We start from the raw sequence: 21,699 nt of genomic DNA, 5'->3' as shown, positions 1-21,699 counted from the left end.
GCTGCGGGAGAACACGAGGGAGGCTCTGGGGGCGCTAGGCAGCGCTGTGTGTGTGGCTGTCAGGGGAAAGAGCCGAGGCTCCGGACTCGACCTGCCATTGACTCGCGTGGCTCTGCGCGGCCGTCAGCCAGGGCGGGCCAGGCTGCGGACGTGACTCAGGCTTGGGCCGCATGGCCGTGCTTTCCTGACGAGGCATGAGGCAGGCCAAGAGCTTTGCACAGCATACAGGGAAGTGGGAGGGAGGCGTCTTTGAGCCGGCGTGTCTCCTCCGCTTCTCCCTTGCCGCTTGGGCGGAGGTGGGAAGGGAGCGAAATGTTCCCGGCTGAAAGTTTTTGTGCTCGGCCTTGAGGATTAAGCCTGAGCCTCCGGCACGGCTGCTGGCAGATGGGTTTCTGAATGGCATCCAGCCCGCTCTTTGGACCACCAGCTGAAAGCACTGAGGCCAAGAGGCAGCAAAATGGGACCTTTGAGGCTCCCCCACAGGCCTCGGGGAAGCAAGGAAGCAGCACAGGCTTAGCGTCGTCCCTGGGTGGGCTCGAACCACCATCCTTTCGGTTAACAGCCGAACGCGCTGACCCATTGCGCCACAGAGGGGCAAGGCTGTATTGAGCACAAAAGCCGGGCATCAGCTCAGGGTACGGTATAGCACATGCATGCAGTGGATAGCCAAGCAACAGCAAGGAACTGGACTGGTATGGAGCGAAAGTTCTGTGGGAAGGAACCGAAAGGAGCAACGGGGCTGTGGTACAGCGCTTGCATACACTTTCTTTGGCCTGTTTTGCTGGAAGAGTTAGCAGAGCGAGATTGTTAGTCACAGGTCAGTGGGTGGGTTTATGGAAATACTGGACTCTTGGACAGGAGCGGGGGCGGGGGCACACGACTTCTGTGGCACATGCACCACCTCTGCAACTAACGTTTGCTACCTCACTCCCTAACAACACACCTTTTACCTCAGGACTAAAATACACCGTGAAAGAGATCTAACGGCATAAGCTTAGGGTGAGCAACTGCAGCACTAACAACAATTTGAAGAGATTCAAAACCACCTCTGCCTCTGTTTTTCCACACCAGGGACAGCAGAAAGGACATCAGCAGCACCTGCAAGACACCAACAAACATCCATTTCTACCTCCCTCCACGAGCGGCCGTTAGGAACCCATACCCCTAAATAGTGAGTACTTTTCAGGAGAGGGTGACGCTCTCAGGCCTCTAATGCCAGGTACAGTTACTCTGTCCTTGATCCAAAATCAACAGGAAAATACACTGGATTACTCCTGCCCCAATAACAAAGAGACTGGGGATATCGCAGCAGCTGAAATGACCGTTTGGACAAGCACTCCCATCATGCAATCCGGGGTGGGTGTAACCATGCAAATGACATCAGCCCCAAAGGCCTTGACAACACATCACCAACAGATGGCAGGGCAGACTTCATACTGACCCTGCTTCAACTAGATTGTGGCAAAGATTCCAAAACACCGAACGTTAAAACTCACCAAACGCGGGTCAATCCATCCTCATTGTCGTAACCGCTCGTTATATTCCACACCCGAACGTAGCCCTCATATGGACAACATACCCTCCTAACTCAGTATCTGTACGTTAACCTTTTAGCCCCCAGTCAGGGCTATTGTAGATTATGTATTCCTTATGCCACCCGATCTTAAACTGAATTTTGCATCCCTTGGGTAAGCTGTACGTTGTTCCTGAGCACCAGAAACTTCTATGCCGAAACTCTGTACTGTACACTTTTTTTCTTTGAACGTCATCTTAATAAAAGTTGACTTTTGTTCGAGATCCCGGCTCCTGTTCCTTTGCAAGGCGTGTGCGTTTGCTCCGGGTTTTAGTCTGCTAATACAGCGGGGGGGTGGGGCGATTGAGCCAGACGCGCTTGCCTGCTGCAGACACGGATCCAAGGCTGAACCTCGTCCCCCACAAGCTTGAAAGCTTAACTGAAAACTGTTTAAGAAGTGCTCCCATCTCCGGCACTCAGCTACCCAGCTCCAATGGGGTCCAAACCCCAAATAGATCCCTTTTACCCTGTAGAAGCTGTAAAATCCTGTGAGCAGGGCAGCTGCCTAGCAGCCTGCGCATCTGCCTGCCAGCACGAGAGCGCGTAAGGCACTAATCCGGATAGTGGCGGCTAGGTGGCAGGGGAGGTGTGAAGAAGCAGCAGAGTGGCGCAGCGGGAGCGCGCTGGGCCCATAACCCAGAGGTCGATGGATCGAAACCATCCTCTGCTACGCGTGGGCTTGTTTCTTTTCCCTCTGGGCCTTCAAGCGAGCCGGTGACCAGCAGAGCACCAAGAGCCTAGGCCATGAGGCAAGAGGTGGCTGAGGCGAAGCGGCGGCCTGCCAGAGAGCTCCCCGGCACCTCTGGCTGCCTGGGCTGAAGGCAAGAGGCAGGCCTAGGCGTGGGGAGGGCCTCCTGTCCTGGAAGGAGGCTGCAGTGCTTCCTGGTCCCCTTTTCCCACCACCCGGCAGGCGGCTGCTGCGGGAGAACACGAGGAGGCTCTGGGGCGCTCGGCAGCGCTGTGTGTGTGGCTGTCAGGGAAAGAGCCGAGGCTCCGGACTCGACCTGCCATTGACTCGCGTGGCTCTGCGCGGCCGTCAGCCAGGGCGGGCCAGGCTGCGGACGTGACTCAGGCTTGGGCCGCATGGCCGTGCTTTCCTGACGAGGCATGAGGCAGGCCAAGAGCTTTGCACAGCATACAGGGAAGTGGGAGGGAGGCGTCTTTGAGCCGGCGTGTCTCCTCCGCTTCTCCCTTGCCGCTTGGGCGGAGGTGGGAAGGGAGCGAAATGTTCCCGGCTGAAAGTTTTTGTGCTCGGCCTTGAGGATTAAGCCTGAGCCTCCGGCACGGCTGCTGGCAGATGGGTTTCTGAATGGCATCCAGCCCGCTCTTTGGACCACCAGCTGAAAGCACTGAGGCCAAGAGGCAGCAAAATGGGACCTTTGAGGCTCCCCCACAGGCCTCGGGGAAGCAAGGAAGCAGCACAGGCTTAGCGTCGTCCCTGGGTGGGCTCGAACCACCATCCTTTCGGTTAACAGCCGAACGCGCTGACCCATTGCGCCACAGAGGGGCAAGGCTGTATTGAGCACAAAAGCCGGGCATCAGCTCAGGGTACGGTATAGCACATGCATGCAGTGGATAGCCAAGCAACAGCAAGGAACTGGACTGGTATGGAGCGAAAGTTCTGTGGGAAGGAACCGAAAGGAGCAACGGGGCTGTGGTACAGCGCTTGCATACACTTTCTTTGGCCTGTTTTGCTGGAAGAGTTAGCAGAGCGAGATTGTTAGTCACAGGTCAGTGGGTGGGTTTATGGAAATACTGGACTCTTGGACGGGAGCTGGGGCGGGGGCAAACGACTTCTGTGGCACATGCACCACCTCTGCAACTAACGTTTGCTACCTCACTCCCTAACAACACACCTTTTACCTCAGGACTAAAATACACCGTGAAAGAGATCTAACGGCATAAGCTTAGGGTGAGCAACTGCAGCACTAACAACAATTTGAAGAGATTCAAAACCACCTCTGCCTCTGTTTTCCACACCAGGGACAGCAGAAAGGACATCAGCAGCACCTGCAAGACACCAACAAACATCCATTTCTACCTCCCTCCACGGCCGTTAGGAACCCATACCCCTAAATAGTGAGTACTTTTCAGGAGAGGGTGACGCTCTCAGGCCTCTAATGCCAGGTACAGTTACTCTGTCCTTGATCCAAAATCAACAGGAAAATACACTGGATTACTCCTGCCCCAATAACAAAGAGACTGGGGATATCGCAGCAGCTGAAATGACCGTTTGGACAAGCACTCCCATCATGCAATCCGGGGTGGGTGTAACCATGCAAATGACATCAGCCCCAAAAGGCCTTGACAACACATCACCAACAGATGGCAGGGCAGACTTCATACTGACCCTGCTTCAACTAGATTGTGGCAAAGATTCCAAAACACCGAACGTTAAAACTCACCAAACGCGGGTCAATCCATCCTCATTGTCGTAACGCTCGTTATATTCCACACCCGAACGTAGCCCTCATATGGACAACATACCCTCCTAACTCAGTATCTGTACGTTAACCTTTTAGCCCCCAGTCAGGGCTATTGTAGATTATGTATTCCTTATGCCACCCGATCTTAAACTGAATTTTGCATCCCTTGGGTAAGCTGTACGTTGTTCCCTGAGCACCAGAAACTTCTATGCGAAACTCTGTACTGTACACTTTTTTTCTTTGAACGTCATCTTAATAAAAAGTTGACTTTTGTTCGAGATCCGGCTCCTGTTCCTTTGCAAGGCGTGTGCGTTTGCTCCGGGTTTTAGTCTGCTAATACAGCGGGGGGGTGGGGCGATTGAGCCAGACGCGCTTGCCTGCTGCAGACACGGATCCAAGGCTGAACCTCGTCCCCCACAAGCTTGAAAGCTTAACTGAAAACTGTTTAAGAAGTGCTCCCATCTCCGGCACTCAGCTACCCAGCTCCAATGGGGTCCAAACCCCAAATAGATCCCTTTTACCCTGTAGAAGCTGTAAAATCCTGTGAGCAGGGCAGCTGCCTAGCAGCCTGCGCATCTGCCTGCCAGCACGAGAGCGCGTAAGGCACTAATCCGGATAGTGGCGGCTAGGTGGCAGGGGGAGGGTGTGAAGAAGCAGCAGAGTGGCGCAGCGGGAGCGCGCTGGGCCCATAACCCAGAGGTCGATGGATCGAAACCATCCTCTGCTACGCGTGGGCTTGTTTCTTTTCCTCTGGGCCTTCCAGCGAGCCGGTGACCAGCAGAGCACCAAGAGCCTAGGCCATGAGGCAAGAGGTGGCTGAGGCGAAGCGGCCTGCCAGGGAGCTCCCCGGCACCTCTGGCTGCCTGGGCTGAAGGCAAGAGGCAGGCCTAGGCGTGGTGAGGGCCTCCTGTCCTGGAATGAGGCTGCAGTGCTTCCTGGTCCCCTTTTCCCACCACCCCGGCAGGCGGCTGCTGCGGGAGAACACGAGGGAGGCTCTGGGGGCGCTCGGCAGCGCTGTGTGTGTGGCTGTCAGGGGAAAGAGCCGAGGCTCCGGACTCGACCTGCCATTGACTCGCGTGGTTTCTGCGCGCCGCCGTCAGCCAGGGCGGGCCAGGCTGCGGACGTGACTCAGGCTTGGGCCGCATGGCCGTGCTTTCCTGACGAGGCATGAGGCAGGCCAAGAGCTTTGCACAGCATACAGGGAAGTGGGAGGGAGGCGTCTTTGAGCCGGCGTGTCTCCTCCGCTTCTCCCTTGCCGCTTGGGCGGAGGCGGGAAGGGAGCGAAATGTTCCCGGCTGAAAGTTTTTGTGCTCGGCTTTGAGGATTAAGCCTGAGCCTCCGGCACGGCTGCTGCCAGATGGGTTTCTGAATGGCATCCAGCCTGCTCTTTGGACCACCAGCTGAAAGCACTGAGGCCAAGAGGCAGCAAAATGGGACCTTTGAGGCTCCCCCCACAGGCCTCGGGGAAGCAAGGAAGTAGCACAGGCTTAGCGTCGTCCCTGGGTGGGCTTGAACCACCATCCTTTCGGTTAACAGCCGAACGCGCTGACCCATTGCGCCACAGAGACATGAAGGGGCAAGGCTGTATTGAGCACAAAAGCCCGGAATCAGCTCAGGGTACGGTATAGCACATGCATGCAGTGGTTAGCCAAGCAACAGCAAGGAACTGGACTGCTATGGAAGGAAAGTTCTGTGGGAAGGAACCGAAAAGAGCACCGGGGCTGTGGTACAGCGCCGCATACACTTTCTTTGGCCTGTTTGGCTGTAAAAGTTAGCAGAGCGAGATTGTTAGTCACAGGTCAGTGGGTGTGTTTATGCAAATCCTGGACTCTTGGACGGGGGCAGGGGGGGCACATGACTTCTGTGGCACATGCACCACCTCTGCAACTAACGTTTGCTACCTCACTCCCTAACAACACACCTTTTACCTCTCAGGGCCAAAATACACCCTGAAAGAAATCTAACGGCATAAGCTTAGGGTGAGCAACTGCAGCACTAACAACAATTTGAAGAGATTCAAAACCGCCTCTGCCTCTGTCTTTCCACACCAGGGACAGCAGAAAGGACATCAGCAGCACCTGCAAGAGACCAACAAACATCCATTTCTACCTCCCTCCACGCGCTGCCGTTAGGAACCCCTACCCTTAATGGTGAGTACTTTTCAGGCGAGGGTGACGCTCTCAGGCCTCAAATGCCAGGTACAGTTACTCTGTCCTTGATCCAAAATCAACAGGAAAATACACTGGATTACTCCTGCCCCAATAACAAAGAGACTGGGGATCCCGCAGCAGCTGAAATGACCGTTTGGACAAGCACTCCCATCATGCAATCCGGGGTGGGTGTTACCATGCAAATGACATCAGCCCCAAAAGGCCTTGACGACAGATCACCAACAGATGGCAGGGTTGACTTCATACTGACCCTGCTTCAACTAGATTGTGGCAAAGATTCCCAAACACCGAACGTTAAAACTCACCTAACGCGGGTCAATCCATCCTCATCGTCGTAACCGCTCGTTATACTCCACACCCGAACGTAGCCCTCATATGGACAACATACCCTCCTAACTCAGTGGCTGTACGTTAACCTTTTACCCCCAGTCAGGGCTATTGTAGATTATGTATTCCTTACGCCAACCCATTTTAAACCGAACTTTGCACCCCTTGGGTAAGCTGTACGTTGTTCCCTGAGCACCAGAAACTTCTATGCCGAAACTCTGTCCCGTACACTTTTTTTTCTTTGAACTTCATCTTAATAAAATGCTGACTTTTGTTCAAGATCCCGGCTCCTCTTCCTTTGCAAGGCGTGTGCGTTCGCTCCGCGTTTTACTCTGCTAATACGGCGGGGGGCGATTGAGCCAGAGGTGCTTGCCTGCTGCAGACATGGATCCAAGGCTGAACCTCGTCCCCCACAAGCGTAACTGAAAACAGTTTAAGAAGTGCTCCCGTCTCTGGCACTCAGCTACCCAGCTCCCAATGGGGTCCAAACCCCAAATAGATCCTTTTTACCCTGTAGAAGCTGTAAAATCCTGAGACCAGGGCAGCTGCCTAGCAGCCTGCGCATCTGCCTGCCAGAGCGAGGGCGTGTAAGGCACTAATCCGGATAGTGGCAGCTAGGTGGCAGGGGGAGAGTGTGCAGAAGCAGCAGAGTGGCGCAGCGGGAGCGTGCTGGGCCCATAACCCAGAGGTCGATGGATCGAAACCATCCTCTGCTACGTGTGCGCTTGTTTCTTTTCCCTCTGGGCCTTCAAACGAGCGGGTGACTAGCAGAGCCCCAAGAGCCTAGGCCATGAGGCAAGAGGTGGCTGAGGCAAAGTGGCGGCCTGCCAGGGAGCTCCCTGGCATCTCTGGCTGCCTGGGCTGAAGGCAAGAGGCAGGCCTGGGCGTGGCCAGGGCCTCCTGTCCCGGAATGAGGCTGCAGTGCTTCCTGGTCCCCTTTTCCCACCCACACCGGCAGGCGGCTGCTGCGGGAGAACACGAGGGAGGCTCTGGGGGCGCTAGGCAGCGCTGTGTGTGTGGCTGTCAGGGGACAGAGCCGAGGCTCCGGACTCGACCTGCCATTGACTCGCGTGGTTTCGCGGCCGTCAGCCAGGGCGGGCCAGGCTGCGGACGTGACTCAGGCTTGGGCCGCATGGCCGTGCTTTCCTGACGAGGCATGAGGCAGGCCAAGAGCTTTGCACAGCATACAGGGAAGTGGGAGGGAGGCGTCTTTGAGCCGGCGTGTCTCCTCCGCTTCTCCCTTGCCGCTTGGGCGGAGGTGGGAAGGGAGCGAAATGTTCCCGGCTGAAAGTTTTTGTGCTCGGCCTTGAGGATTAAGCCTGAGCCTCCGGCACGGCTGCTGGCAGATGGGTTTCTGAATGGCATCCAGCCCGCTCTTTGGACCACCAGCTGAAAGCACTGAGGCCAAGAGGCAGCAAATGGGACCTTTGAGGCTCCCCACAGGCCTCGGGGAAGCAAGGAAGCAGCACAGGCTTAGCGTCGTCCCTGGGTGGGCTCGAACCACCATCCTTTCGGTTAACAGCCGAACGCAGCTGACCCATTGCGCCACAGAGAGGGGCAAGGCTGTATTGAGCACAAAAGCCGGGCATCAGCTCAGGGTACGGTATAGCACATGCATGCAGTGGATAGCCAAGCAACAGCAAGGAACTGGACTGGTATGGAGCGAAAGTTCTGTGGGAAGGACCCGAAAGGAGCAACGGGCTGTGGTACAGCGCTTGCATACACTTTCTTTGGCCTGTTTTGCTGGAAGAGTTAGCAGAGCGAGATTGTTAGTCACAGGTCAGTGGGTGGGTTTATGGAAATACTGGACTCTTGGACGGGAGCGGGGGCGGGGGCACACGACTTCTGTGGCACATGCACCACCTCTGCAACTAACGTTTGCTACCTCACTCCCTAACAACACACCTTTTACCTCAGGACTAAAATACACCGTGAAAGAGATCTAACGGCATAAGCTTAGGGTGAGCAACTGCAGCACTAACAACAATTTGAAGAGATTCAAAACCACCTCTGCCTCTGTTTTTCCACACCAGGGACAGCAGAAAGGACATCAGCAGCACCTGCAAGACACCAACAAACATCCATTTCTACCTCCCTCCACGAGCGGCCGTTAGGAACCCATACCCCTAAATAGTGAGTACTTTTCAGGAGAGGGTGACGCTCTCAGGCCTCTAATGCCAGGTACAGTTACTCTGTCCTTGATCCAAAATCAACAGGAAAATACACTGGATTACTCCTGCCCCAATAACAAAGAGACTGGGGATATCGCAGCAGCTGAAATGACCGTTTGGACAAGCACTCCCATCATGCAATCCGGGGTGGGTGTAACCATGCAAATGACATCAGCCCCAAAAGGCCTTGACAACACATCACCAACAGATGGCAGGGCAGACTTCATACTGACCCTGCTTCAACTAGATTGTGGCAAAGATTCCAAAACACCGAACGTTAAAACTCACCAAACGCGGGTCAATCCATCCTCATTGTCGTAACATTCGTTATATTCCACACCCGAACGTAGCCCTCATATGGACAACATACCCTCCTAACTCAGTATCTGTACGTTAACCTTTTAGCCCCCAGTCAGGGCTATTGTAGATTATGTATTCCTTATGCCACCCGATCTTAAACTGAATTTTGCATCCCTTGGGTAAGCTGTACGTTGTTCCCTGAGCACCAGAAACTTCTATGCCGAAACTCTGTACTGTACACTTTTTTTTTCTTTGAACGTCATCTTAATAAAAAGTTGACTTTTGTTCGAGATCCCGGCTCCTGTTCCTTTGCAAGGCGTGTGCGTTTGCTCCGGGTTTTAGTCTGCTAATACAGCGGGGGGGTGGGGCGATTGAGCCAGACGCGCTTGCCTGCTGCAGACACGGATCCAAGGCTGAACCTCGTCCCCCACAAGCTTGAAAGCTTAACTGAAAACTGTTTAAGAAGTGCTCCCATCTCCGGCACTCAGCTACCCAGCTCCAATGGGGTCCAAACCCCAAATAGATCCCTTTTACCCTGTAGAAGCTGTAAAATCCTGTGAGCAGGGCAGCTGCCTAGCAGCCTGCGCATCTGCCTGCCAGCACGAGAGCGCGTAAGGCACTAATCCGGATAGTGGCGGCTAGGTGGCAGGGGGAGGGTGTGAAGAAGCAGCAGAGTGGCGCAGCGGGAGCGCGCTGGGCCCATAACCCAGAGGTCGATGGATCGAAACCATCCTCTGCTACGCGTGGGCTTGTTTCTTTTCCCTCTGGGCCTTCAAGCGAGCCGGTGACCAGCAGAGCACCAAGAGCCTAGGCCATGAGGCAAGAGGTGGCTGAGGCGAAGCGGCCTGCCAGGGAGCTCCCCGGCACCTCTGGCTGCCTGGGCTGAAGGCAAGAGGCAGGCCTAGGCGTGGTGAGGGCCTCCTGTCCTGGAATGAGGCTGCAGTGCTTCCTGGTCCCCTTTTCCCACCACCCCGGCAGGCGGCTGCTGCGGGAGAACACGAGGGAGGCTCTGGGGGCGCTCGGCAGCGCTGTGTGTGTGGCTGTCAGGGGAAAGAGCCGAGGCTCCGGACTCGACCTGCCATTGACTCGCGTGGCTCTGCGCGGCCGTCAGCCAGGGCGGGCCAGGCTGCGGACGTGACTCAGGCTTGGGCGCATGGCCGTGCTTTCCTGACGAGGCATGAGGCAGGCCAAGAGCTTTGCACAGCATACAGGGAAGTGGGAGGGAGGCGTCTTTGAGCCGGCGTGTCTCCTCCGCTTCTCCCTTGCCGCTTGGGCGGAGGTGGGAAGGGAGCGAAATGTTCCCGGCTGAAAGTTTTTGTGCTCGGCCTTGAGGATTAAGCCTGAGCCTCCGGCACGGCTGCTGGCAGATGGGTTTCTGAATGGCATCCAGCCTGCTCTTTGGACCACCAGCTGAAAGCACTGAGGCCAAGAGGCAGCAAAATGGGACCTTTGAGGCTCCCCCACAGGCCTCGGGGAAGCAAGGAAGCAGCACAGGCTTAGCGTCGTCCCTGGGTGGGCTCGAACCACCATCCTTTCGGTTAACAGCCGAACGCGCTGACCCATTGCGCCACAGAGGGGCAAGGCTGTATTGAGCACAAAAGCCGGGCATCAGCTCAGGGTACGGTATAGCACATGCATGCAGTGGATAGCCAAGCAACAGCAAGGAACTGGACTGGTATGGAGCGAAAGTTCTGTGGGAAGGAACCGAAAGGAGCAACGGGGCTGTGGTACAGCGCTTGCATACACTTTCTTTGGCCTGTTTTGCTGGAAGAGTTAGCAGAGCGAGATTGTTAGTCACAGGTCAGTGGGTGGGTTTATGGAAATACTGGACTCTTGGACGGGAGCGGGGGCGGGGGCACACGACTTCTGTGGCACATGCACCACCTCTGCAACTAACGTTTGCTACCTCACTCCCTAACAACACACCTTTTACCTCAGGACTAAAATACACCGTGAAAGAGATCTAACGGCATAAGCTTAGGGTGAGCAACTGCAGCACTAACAACAATTTGAAGAGATTCAAAACCACCTCTGCCTCTGTTTTTCCACACCAGGGACAGCAGAAAGGACATCAGCAGCACCTGCAAGACACCAACAAACATCCATTTCTACCTCCCTCCACGAGTGGCCGTTAGGAACCCATACCCCTAAATGGTGAGTACTTTTCAGGAGAGGGTGACGCTCTCAGGCCTCTAATGCCAGGTACAGTTACTCTGTCCTTGATCCAAAATCAACAGGAAAATACACTGGATTACTCCTGCCCCAATAACAAAGAGACTGGGGATATCGCAGCAGCTGAAATGACCGTTTGGACAAGCACTCCCATCATGCAATCCGGGGTGGGTGTAACCATGCAAATGACATCAGCTCCAAAAGGCCTTGACAACACATCACCAACAGATGGCAGGGCAGACTTCATACTGACCCTGCTTCAACTAGATTGTGGCAAAGATTCCAAAACACCGAACGTTAAAACTCACCAAACGCGGGTCAATCCATCCTCATCGTCGTAACCGCTCGTTATATTCCACACCCGAACGTAGCCCTCATATGGACAACATACCCTCCTAACTCAGTATCTGTACGTTAACCTTTTAGCCCCCAGTCAGGGCTATTGTAGATTATGTATTCCTTATGCCACCCGATCTTAAACTGAATTTTGCATCCCTTGGGTAAGCTGTACGTTGTTCCCTGAGCACCAGAAACTTCTATGCCGAAACTCTGTACTGTACACTTTTTTTTTCTTTGAACGTCATCTTAATAAAAAGTTGACTTTTGTTCTAGATCAAGGCTCATGAACCTATGCAAGGCGTGTGCGATTGTTCCGGGTTTTAGTCTGCTAATACAGCGGGGGGGCGATTGAGCCAGAGACGCTTGCTTGCTGCAGACACGGATCCAAGGCTGAACCTCGTCCCCCACAAGCTTGAAAGCTTAACTGAAAACTGTTTAAGAAGTGCTCCCATCTCCGGCACTCAGCTACCCAGCTCCAATGGGGTCCAAACCCCAAATAGATCCCTTTTACCCTGTAGAAGCTGTAAAATCCTGTGACCAGGGCAGCTGCCTAGCAGCCTGCGCATCTGCCTGCCAGCACGAGAGCGCGTAAGGCACTAATCCGGATAGTGGCGGCTAGGTGGCAGGGGGAGGGTGTGAAGAAGCAGCAGAGTGGCGCAGCGGGAGCGCGCTGGGCCCATAACCCAGAGGTCGATGGATCGAAACCATCCTCTGCTACGCGTGGGCTTGTTTCTTTTCCCTCTGGGCCTTCAAGCGAGCCGGTGACCAGCAGAGCACCAAGAGCCTAGGCCATGAGGCAAGAGGTGGCTGAGGCGAAGCGGCCTGCCAGGGAGCTCCCCGGCACCTCTGGCTGCCTGGGCTGAAGGCAAGAGGCAGGCCTAGGCATGGTGAGGGCCTCCTGTCCTGGAATGAGGCTGCAGTGCTTCCTGGTCCCCTTTTCCCACCACCCCGGCAGGCGGCTGCTGCGGGAGAACACGAGGGAGGCTCTGGGGGCGCTCGGCAGCGCTGTGTGTGTGGCTGTCAGGGGAAAGAGCCGAGGCTCCGGACTCGACCTGCCATTGACTCGCGTGGCTCTGCGCGGCCGTCAGCCAGGGCGGGCCAGGCTGCGGACGTGACTCAGGCTTGGGCCGCATGGCCGTGCTTTCCTGACGAGGCATGAGGCAGGCCAAGAGCTGCACAGCATACAGGGAAGTGGGAGGAGGCGTCTTTGAGCCGGCGTGTCTCCTCCGCTTCTCCCTTGCCGCTTGGGCGGAGGCGGGAAGGAGCGAAATGTTCCCGGCTGAAAGTTTTTGTGCTCGGCTTTGAGGATTAAGCCTGAGCCTCCGGCACGGCTGCTGCCAGATGGGTTTCTGAATGGCATCCAGCCTGCTCTTTGGACCACCAGCTGAAAGCACTGAGGCCAAGAGGCAGCAAAATGGGACCTTTGAGGCTCCCCCCACAGGCCTCAGGGAAGCAAGGAAGTAGCACAGGCTTAGCGTCGTCCCTGGGTGGGCTTGAACCACCATCCTTTCGGTTAACAGCCGAACGCGCTGACCCATTGCGCCACAGAGACATGAAGGGGCAAGGCTGTATTGAGCACAAAAGCCCGGAATCAGCTCAGGGTACGGTATAGCACATGCATGCAGTGGTTAGCCAAGCAACAGCAAGGAACTGGACTGCTATGGAAGGAAAGTTCTGTGGGAAGGAACCGAAAAGAGCACCGGGGCTGTGGTACAGCGCTCGCATACACTTTCTTTGGCCTGTTTTGCTGGAAAAGTTAGCAGAGCGAGATTGTTAGTCACAGGTCAGTGGGTGTGTTTATGCAAATCCTGGACTCTTGGACGGGGGCAGGGGGGGCACATGACTTCTGTGGCACATGCACCACCTCTGCAACTAACGTTTGCTACCTCACTCCCTAACAACACACCTTTTACCTCTCAGGGCCAAAATACACCCTGAAAGAAATCTAACGGCATAAGCTTAGGGTGAGCAACTGCAGCACTAACAACAATTTGAAGAGATTCAAAACCGCCTCTGCCTCTGTCTTTCCACACCAGGGACAGCAGAAAGGACATCAGCAGCACCTGCAAGAGACCAACAAACATCCATTTCTACCTCCCTCCACGCGCTGCCGTTAGGAACCCCTACCCCTTAATGGTGAGTACTTTTCAGGCGAGGGTGACGCTCTCAGGCCTCAAATGCCAGGTACAGTTACTCTGTCCTTGATCCAAAATCAACAGGAAAATACACTGGATTACTCCTGCCCCAATAACAAAGAGACTGGGGATCCCGCAGCAGCTGAAATGACCGTTTGGACAAGCACTCCCATCATGCAATCCGGGGTGGGTGTTACCATGCAAATGACATCAGCCCCAAAAGGCCTTGACGACAGATCACCAACAGATGGCAGGGTTGACTTCATACTGACCCTGCTTCAACTAGATTGTGGCAAAGATTCCCAAACACCGAACGTTAAAACTCACCTAACGCGGGTCAATCCATCCTCATCGTCGTAACCGCTCGTTATACTCCACACCCGAACGTAGCCCTCATATGGACAACATACCCTCCTAACTCAGTGGCTGTACGTTAACCTTTTACCCCCAGTCAGGGCTATTGTAGATTATGTATTCCTTACGCCAACCCATTTTAAACCGCACTTTGCAACCCTTGGGTTAGCTTTTCGTTGTTCCCTGTGCACCATAAAATTATTTTGCGTAACTCTGTCCCGTACACTTTTTTTTTCTTTGAACTTCATCTTAATAAAATGCTGACTTTTGTTCAAGATCCGGCTCCTCTTCCTTTGCAAGGCGTGTGCGTTCGCTCCGCGTTTTACTCTGCTAATACGGCGGGGCGATTGAGCCAGAGGTGCTTGCCTGCTGCAGACATGGATCCAAGGCTGAACCTCGTCCCCACAAGCGTAACTGAAAACAGTTTAAGAAGTGCTCCGTCTCTGGCACTCAGCGACCCAGCTCCCAATGGGGTCCACACCCCAAAGCGCTCCTTTTGACCCTGTAGAAGCTGTAAAATCCTGAGACCAGGGCAGCTGCCTAGCAGCCTGCGCATCTGCCTGCCAGAGCGAGGGCGTGTAAGGCACTAATCCGGATAGTGGCAGCTAGGTGGCAGGGGAGAGTGTGCAGAAGCAGCAGAGTGGCGCAGCGGGAGCGTGCTGGGCCCATAACCCAGAGGTCGATGGATCGAAACCATCCTCTGCTACGTGTGCGCTTGTTTCTTTTCCCTCTGGGCCTTCAAACGAGCGGGTGACTAGCAGAGCCCCAAGAGCCTAGGCCATGAGGCAAGAGGTGGCTGAGGCAAAGTGGCGGCCTGCCAGGGAGCTCCCTGGCATCTCTGGCTGCCTGGGCTGAAGGCAAGAGGCAGGCCTGGGCGTGGCCAGGGCCTCCTGTCCCGGAATGAGGCTGCAGTGCTTCCTGGTCCCCTTTTCCCACCCACACCGGCAGGCGGCTGCTGCGGGAGAACACGAGGGAGGCTCTGGGGGCGCTAGGCAGCGCTGTGTGTGTGGCTGTCAGGGGAAAGAGCCGAGGCTCCCGACTCGACCTGCCATTGACTCGCGTGGCTCTGCGCGCCGTCAGCCGGGGCGGGGCGGGCCAGGCCGCGGACGTGACTCAGGCTTGGGCCGTATGGCCGTGCTTTCCTGATGAGGCATGAGGCAGGCCAAGAGCTTTGCACAGCGTACAGGGAAGTGGGAGGGAGGTGTCTTTGAGCCGGCCTGTCTCCTCCGCTTCTCCCTTGCCGCTTGGGCGGAGGCGGGAAGGGAGCGAAATGTTCCCGGCTGAAAGTTTTTGTGCTCGGCTTTGAGGATTAAGCCTGAGCCTCCGGCACGGCTGCTGCCAGATGGGTTTCTGAATGGCATCCAGCCTGCTCTTTGGACCACCAGCTGAAAGCACTGAGGCCAAGAGGCAGCAAAATGGGACCTTTGAGGCTCCCCCCACAGGCCTCAGGGAAGCAAGGAAGTAGCACAGGCTTAGCGTCGTCCCTGGGTGGGCTTGAACCACCACCCTTTCGGTTAACAGCCGAACGCGCTGACCCATTGCGCCACAGAGACATGGAGGGGCAAGGCTGTATTGAGCACAAAAGCCCGGAATCAGCTCAGGGTACGGTATAGCACATGCATGCAGTGGTTAGCCAAGCAACAGCAAGGAACTGGACTGCTATGGAAGGAAAGTTCTGTGGGAAGGAACCGAAAAGAGCACCGGGGCTGTGGTACAGCGCTCGCATACACTTTCTTTGGCCTGTTTTGCTGGAAAAGTTAGCAGAGCGAGATTGTTAGTCACAGGTCAGTGGGTGGGTTCATGCAAATCCTGGACTCTTGGACGGGGGCAGGGGGGGGAACAACTTCTGTGGCACACGCACCATCTCTGCAACCAACATTTGCTACCTCACTCCATAACACTACCCCCAGAGCAGCCTTTTGCCTCTCAGGGCCAAAATATACCATGAAAGAGATCACATGGCATAAGCTTAGGGCAAGTGATTTTAACACTGCAGCACTAACAACAATTCTAAAAAATTTAAAATTGCCTCTGTCGTTCCACACCTGGAATAGCAAATGTAAGAACAAAACATACATCCATTTCTATCTCCCACAACTTTTTGCCGTTTGGAACCCAGACCCCTTAATGGTGAGTACTTTTCAGGCGAGGGTTAAGCTCTCAGGCCTCAAATGCCAGGTACAGTTACTCTGTCGTTGATGCAAACTAAACAGGAAAATACACTTGATTACCCCTGCTTCCTCTCCCACAATGCTCTGCTCGCACACATGCTCACGTGCCTCTGGCCCTCCAGTCAGGTCCCTCCCGCTGCCTGCCTGCCTGGCCCGGTGCACTCCCCTGGCCAGCCCGGGCTCTTCGGCGCTGAGCGCCTGGCTGCCAGCCCCACCAGGGGCCCTTGCCGAAGTGCCGCCTGGTCCCTGCTGGGGCCTCTGCTGGGCCCGCTGTCCGCGGCAGGCGGGCGGGCGGCTGCATCAGGGGCTGCAGCCCAGCTCAGAAAAGGAGGGGGCCGGACAAAGCTGGAACCTGATTTCAAGAACACTTCAGTGATGCCCGAGAGTCCTAGCCAGGTCCAGTCCCAGGAATGATCAAACCTGAGATTTAAATCAGTTCAATTAAATGCTCTGCCGGTGCCCCTGACTCCCTGCCCGCAGCCCCTGCTATCCCAGCGCTGAGCTACCAGTCAGCGCTCTGCCTGTGCCTCTCACTCCCAGACCACAGCTCTGGCTTGTCGCTGGGGCACTGGGCAATGCGGTGGAAGTGCGCTATACACAGCCAGTCCGGATTCTGCGGGAGTTTCCTTTCTCTGAGCAGGCTGTCTGCAGGGCAAGAAGCTTATGAAGCTTCAACCTTCCTAGGTCTGACCCTTGAGCATTCAGTATCCCTGTCTCACCAGCCGCATCCTGCTGTGCGACTGCACATGGCTAAGCAAAGAGAATAAACCCCAAATCCCCCCTGTGCTTTGGGAGCCAGGTTTGCTGTGGGAATTCTGTAGTTCAGATGACTTCACACCTGGGCATTGTGATTCTCTGGCATTAGGGCATTACTGTGCTGATGGCTGAGTGATTAAGGCGTTGGAGTCAAAATCCAATAGGGTTCCCCTGCGCAGGTTGGAATCTTGCTCACAACGAGGCCTGTGTTTTAGCCAGTCTCTCACCGGGACAATACCTCTGTACAACCCCCTGAGACACTCTCAATTCTCTCCCCACCCCAAGTAAATCCTGTTCTGCTCCTTTCATAGAGATCCCTGGGACACCACCTCACACGGTGTCCCTGAGGGGTCAGGCAAACTCTCAGCACCTGAACCATCTGCTACTCACCTGGTGACCTATAGATCAGCCATAGCCCTGGTTCTGCTCCTCTCTCTAGAGTGCAAAAGGAGCCAAGTCAGCGACTCCATGGGAGCCATTTCCCCACAGGAAGTGCATTGAGTGCCCCTGTGGTGCTGGGGGGCTGGTGCTGCTGCTGCCTGTGGGGCTGGCAGGGGGGCTGATGTCTGCACAGACTCTCAGCTGCCAGGCCGGAGGGGGCACTTGGGACCTTACCAGACTGGCTCAGTGAAGACGGGGGCTTGACAGAGCAATACAGATGCTCTCCAGAGCACGGAGCAGCATCCGCCCATGCAGCCAGGCAATGAGCATTTCTCACAGCCTGGAGCCGAGGGGGAGGCGGCAGCTGCTGTTCCAGCTCCTCGGGGACAGGCCCTGTCAGCCAACAGCCACTTCTTACTCCCCACAGCTAAGGGCGTCGGGTTCCTCCGGTGGGGGTGTGGAGCAGCCGTTCGTTTTCCTGTTCGCACTCCTCTGCGGTGTGAAAATTGGGGAAGGGAGGCAGAAGCTCCACTTCCCTCCCGAAATGACGCCCAGTGGGGGAAGCCAGGACAATAGGCTGGGGCGGCAAGTGGTGGCCAGACTCTTGCTGCCAGGGTCTAGTCTAGCTCTGGGTCCAGCTCAACTTCCTGCCTGTGCCACTGGCCCCCAGTCCCCTTCCACCACCAGGTCAACCCGGGCACTAGGGCAGGAACAGGGTGAGGCAGCAAGTCAAGTCAAGCTGAGCAAGGCAGGCAAAAGCGAGTCTTGTCTTCATGGGCCACTCACAATGACGTCCTTTTTGTGCAACGGCTGCAAAACCTCCCGGAAAGAGAAGCAACAGGCCAAAATGCTCCTACATAGCTGCCAAAGTAGCTCAGTTGGGAGCGTATTGGGCTGAAGATCTAAAGGCTGTTTGTTCAATCCCAGACTTCAGCAGATCCTTTCATCCCTTTTTGTACAATGGTGGTTTGTCTTCTGGGAGCACAGGGGTGCCTGCACTCCAAGGTGAGTCTCTGAGCTTGGGCTCTGCAATAGGAAAAAAAAAAACTGTGTGCTGCTGGCCTCACCTTTTCCAATGAGGGATGGGAGCTGTCTCTCCTACATGAGGTATTGGTGGACCCAATATGGCAGGAAGAGAGTGAGGCAGGGTGGCCCTCAGGAATGGTGCCAGAGATGGTGCTGGGCAGGGATTGGGGATGAAAAGTCCTCTGTGCAGCTGAGCAAGGGCAGTGCCCTGGAAGGGGCATCTGTGAAAATGGCCATTTGGAAGGTGGAAGGGAGTTGGGGCCCAGGAGGAGGCACTTGATGTTCATTGCCTTGGAGCAGCTGGGCTTGGACATGGTGGGTGTTCAGGAAATGCACATTAACAAGTCTAGGTAGCTTGATGGGCAGAGGGTGATTGGTGGAAGGGCCCATCTCTCTGGTCCTCCAGGCCAGTGAAGAATGATGGGGTTGGAGTCTTGTTCTTCACATTCATGGTGCGAGTACAGAAGGTGCTGGAGCTCCAACCAGGGAGGGCATTACTGGTTGGCTTTGTGCTCTGTAGCACTGGTTATGGCTATATTAGTGTGTATGGTCCCCAGTTAAGGCGTGAAAGGAAAGTTCTATGAAGGAACTGGCTCCCTTCCTCTAGACTGTTTGGTGTTGAGCAGGATTTCAATTCCCTGACCCAGGGCAGAGGATATTGGAAGCTGAACATCCAGAGCTTGCAAGATAAAGGAGCAGAGGGGGAGGCCTGGTGGTGTTGGCAGAACGGAAAAGCATCAGAGGGGGATTGGTGGGAGTCGGTGAGGGAGGAGTTGGCGGCTTTGTTGTGGCAGTCGGGCAAACACCACAACATTTAAGAAACCAATGGTGCCAAGTCCTGCAGCGTCGCCTGTGGGATTTCCACAAGAGCATCCAGGCAGGGGAGCCAGTCAGCGTGTGACTGTACGACCGGATCAAGTGACAGTTGCCCGAGTTCCAGGAGATTAGGCTGCAGCTGGCTGATATGAGCGGGAGCACTGAGTGAAGGGAGGGGTGGCCTCCCCTGACATTTTTGTGGCCTGCAGGGAATGGAGACAAAGCAGGGGGATGCAGGGACTCAGGGCAGGACCCAGAGATCTGGTAGAGCAGGACTACAGTCGCTGGAGGAGGAGAGAGAGTCCTGCGAGAGGAAGCCGCTGGTGGGAAGCAATAAGTGCAGAGTGCAAACCAGCCAGCTGAGAGTCACAGGGGTCTAGAAAATGAAACAGCAGCTGGTCCCATGGTGTAATGGGCAGCACTCAGAGCTCTGAATCCTGGAATCTGAGTTCAAATCTCAGTAGGACCTGCTGGAGATATGTTAGCTTGCTGCAAAGCCCTGGAGCTCAATGTGCTTGGCTACCCTCTCTCAGGGTGAACTAGAGTGAATTTTTTCCCTCCTGCTGGGTGACTGATGGCCACTGGAGATAGGTATTTGGTCTGGCTGGTTCAATGGGCTGGCGGCTATAGGTTGGGGTCCTAGAACTTAACAGTCTGGCTAGAGAGTCCTGTGGTTTGACCATATGGTTGTTTCTCACTGCTTCACCTGAAGTCCTCAACTTTGGTCCCTGCAGCTGCCACACTTTTCCTCTTGCCCACATGGCATTTAAAGGAAGGAGTTCCAGGGCCAGGCTTCATAGTCAGGTCTAGGCAGGAGGGAGGAAGAGTCCCACGCTGGAGCCCAGCACACCTCTCCTCCTCTGGGCACCTGCAGCAGAGGCAGCTGGTGCTGACAGCTCCAAGGGAAGGCTTAAAAGCCACAGAGCAACCAAGGGCAGGGCAAGAGGAAGGCAGGAGCATGCCTATGCGCGGCCAGCAGACAGCCACAAAGACACCCGGCCAACCTGCTCCCTGCCATGCCAACCCCCCACTGAAGGCCACTCACAGACCAGCATTCGGTCTGCGGCCAGCATCACAAGGTGGTTGGAAAGCAGGGCCAGCCCCCGAGTGGGGCCTCTGACCGTTCCCACTCAAGGGGCTCCTTTTGGCGGTGGGGCAGGAGATATTTCCCCCAAGAGGCTCTTTCCCAGCTGCTGAGAAGCACAGAAGTACCCGGTGTTTGCTCTTGCGGTGAAAGGGGTTAATACGTTTAGGCGGCCTGGCTAGCTCAGCTGGCAGCACCTCTGGCTCTTACTCTGAAGGTTGAAGTTACAATTCCCTGTTTGGGTGCTTGGGGCTCCTCTTCAACAATACAACACACAATGTGCCTAAGCCCCCACCCAGTAACCTGGGGAAACTAACCCTGGCCACTGGATGCCTCTAAGAGATGATACTTTCCCCACTCACAACCACTGAGTGCAGAAAAGAAACTTTAACAAAAGGAGGAAAATCACCTTGTATTAACTTGGGAAAACACCACAATCAGGATTCATAACACAACACTATGAGCAAAACACCCACCCACAGTGCACTGGGCAGTGGCCTTTGGCCTCGGGCTCTTAAATCAAGACCCCAGAAGCTCTGTGGATGTGCCCCTCCCTTCACTGCACCTCACCCACAGCTGCTGTCCTGGGTCAATGAAAACCCAGAGTTCACCTCTCACCTCCTGGGGGGAAAGCCCCTTTCTCCCTCCGCTGTCTGGCCACATTGCCGGTCACTTGCCGTTCCCCCCTGTCACTGCTCTGCTGGCCACCCTCTCTGCTCTGGGATGTCTTGTGGTCCCACCAGGAGCGGAACAGGCTCCCTAAAAGCAGGGCCGCCCAGAGGATTCAGGGGTCTGGGGCAAAGCGGGAGCGGACATAAAAAGGCGCCACCTGCTGCGACTCTTGTACTCACTGGGCGCGTCCAAGTCATCAGTAGCAGCGGGTCCTTCACTCTCTGCGTCTTCGGCAGCACTGAAGGACCCACCACAGAAGTGCATCCGAAGACCCGGAGTGCTGCCAGGGAAAGGATTCTTGGCCAGGGTTTGTGGGGCCCCTGCGGGGCCCAGGGCCTTGGGCAAATTGCCCCACTTGCCCCCCCAGGAAGGCCCTGCCTAAAAGTAGCGGCCACCAGAGCCCAAACAGTAGCCCCACCCCTTCCACTCGAGGCCACGCCCTTACCCCCCCCCATCTCCCCGAGGCCCCCCACCGGCGCGGCCGCAGCCCCTCCGCCAGCACCCAGGTCTCCGGCCCCTCCCCCCATCATTAGCCCTTACTGTCATTACAAAGTGGTAAGGCAGAGCCCTCCCATTTTTAAAAGTCCTGGAGTGTTGTTCCCCCCTGTTCAAGCACCCCTGGGGCCCTGCACTTCACACAGCTCTCCCTGATTTCAGCTGTTAGTGAGGGAGCCTCCCTGCTAGCGCAGACTGGGCAGTTTGTTGCATGAGAGACACTGTCCCAAAGCAGGACTAATACTTAGAGCTGGTCATCAGTGATTTCAGATCTGTTGGTCTGCAGCAAGACTCTCCATTGAGTCTTAACCAGCTCTGTTATTACACAGG

At 55.6% G+C, this 21,699-nt stretch overlaps 12 non-coding genes across 12 annotated transcripts; 6 read left to right on the top strand and 6 right to left on the bottom strand.

The window, feature by feature from the left end:
* Positions 1 to 520: 520 nt before the first annotated feature.
* TRNAN-GUU lies at positions 521 to 596 on the bottom strand. The gene has a single exon. It is a non-coding gene; the product is annotated as a tRNA-Asn (tRNA).
* Positions 597 to 2,171: 1,575 nt separating this feature from the next.
* TRNAM-CAU lies at positions 2,172 to 2,243 on the top strand. Its single transcript has one exon. It is a non-coding gene; the product is annotated as a tRNA-Met (tRNA).
* A 763-nt stretch (positions 2,244 to 3,006) lies between these two features.
* On the bottom strand, positions 3,007 to 3,082 carry TRNAN-GUU. Its single transcript has one exon. It is a non-coding gene; the product is annotated as a tRNA-Asn (tRNA).
* A 1,572-nt stretch (positions 3,083 to 4,654) lies between these two features.
* Positions 4,655 to 4,726, top strand: TRNAM-CAU. Its single transcript has one exon. It is a non-coding gene; the product is annotated as a tRNA-Met (tRNA).
* Positions 4,727 to 5,493: 767 nt separating this feature from the next.
* On the bottom strand, positions 5,494 to 5,567 carry TRNAN-GUU. Its single transcript has one exon. It is a non-coding gene; the product is annotated as a tRNA-Asn (tRNA).
* Positions 5,568 to 7,141: 1,574 nt separating this feature from the next.
* On the top strand, positions 7,142 to 7,213 carry TRNAM-CAU. The gene has a single exon. It is a non-coding gene; the product is annotated as a tRNA-Met (tRNA).
* A 2,423-nt stretch (positions 7,214 to 9,636) lies between these two features.
* Positions 9,637 to 9,708, top strand: TRNAM-CAU. The gene has a single exon. It is a non-coding gene; the product is annotated as a tRNA-Met (tRNA).
* Positions 9,709 to 10,471: 763 nt separating this feature from the next.
* Positions 10,472 to 10,547, bottom strand: TRNAN-GUU. The gene has a single exon. It is a non-coding gene; the product is annotated as a tRNA-Asn (tRNA).
* Positions 10,548 to 12,124: 1,577 nt separating this feature from the next.
* TRNAM-CAU lies at positions 12,125 to 12,196 on the top strand. Its single transcript has one exon. It is a non-coding gene; the product is annotated as a tRNA-Met (tRNA).
* A 761-nt stretch (positions 12,197 to 12,957) lies between these two features.
* On the bottom strand, positions 12,958 to 13,031 carry TRNAN-GUU. The gene has a single exon. It is a non-coding gene; the product is annotated as a tRNA-Asn (tRNA).
* A 1,571-nt stretch (positions 13,032 to 14,602) lies between these two features.
* TRNAM-CAU lies at positions 14,603 to 14,674 on the top strand. Its single transcript has one exon. It is a non-coding gene; the product is annotated as a tRNA-Met (tRNA).
* Positions 14,675 to 15,447: 773 nt separating this feature from the next.
* On the bottom strand, positions 15,448 to 15,521 carry TRNAN-GUU. Its single transcript has one exon. It is a non-coding gene; the product is annotated as a tRNA-Asn (tRNA).
* Positions 15,522 to 21,699: the final 6,178 nt, after the last annotated feature.

The sequence above is a fragment of the Mauremys reevesii genome, linkage group 12 (genome assembly GCF_016161935.1).
Source record: "Mauremys reevesii isolate NIE-2019 linkage group 12, ASM1616193v1, whole genome shotgun sequence".
Classification (NCBI taxonomy): Eukaryota; Metazoa; Chordata; order Testudines; family Geoemydidae; genus Mauremys; species Mauremys reevesii.
Note: the sequence above shows the minus strand (reverse complement) of the source record. Positions and strands in the feature narration are given on the sequence as shown.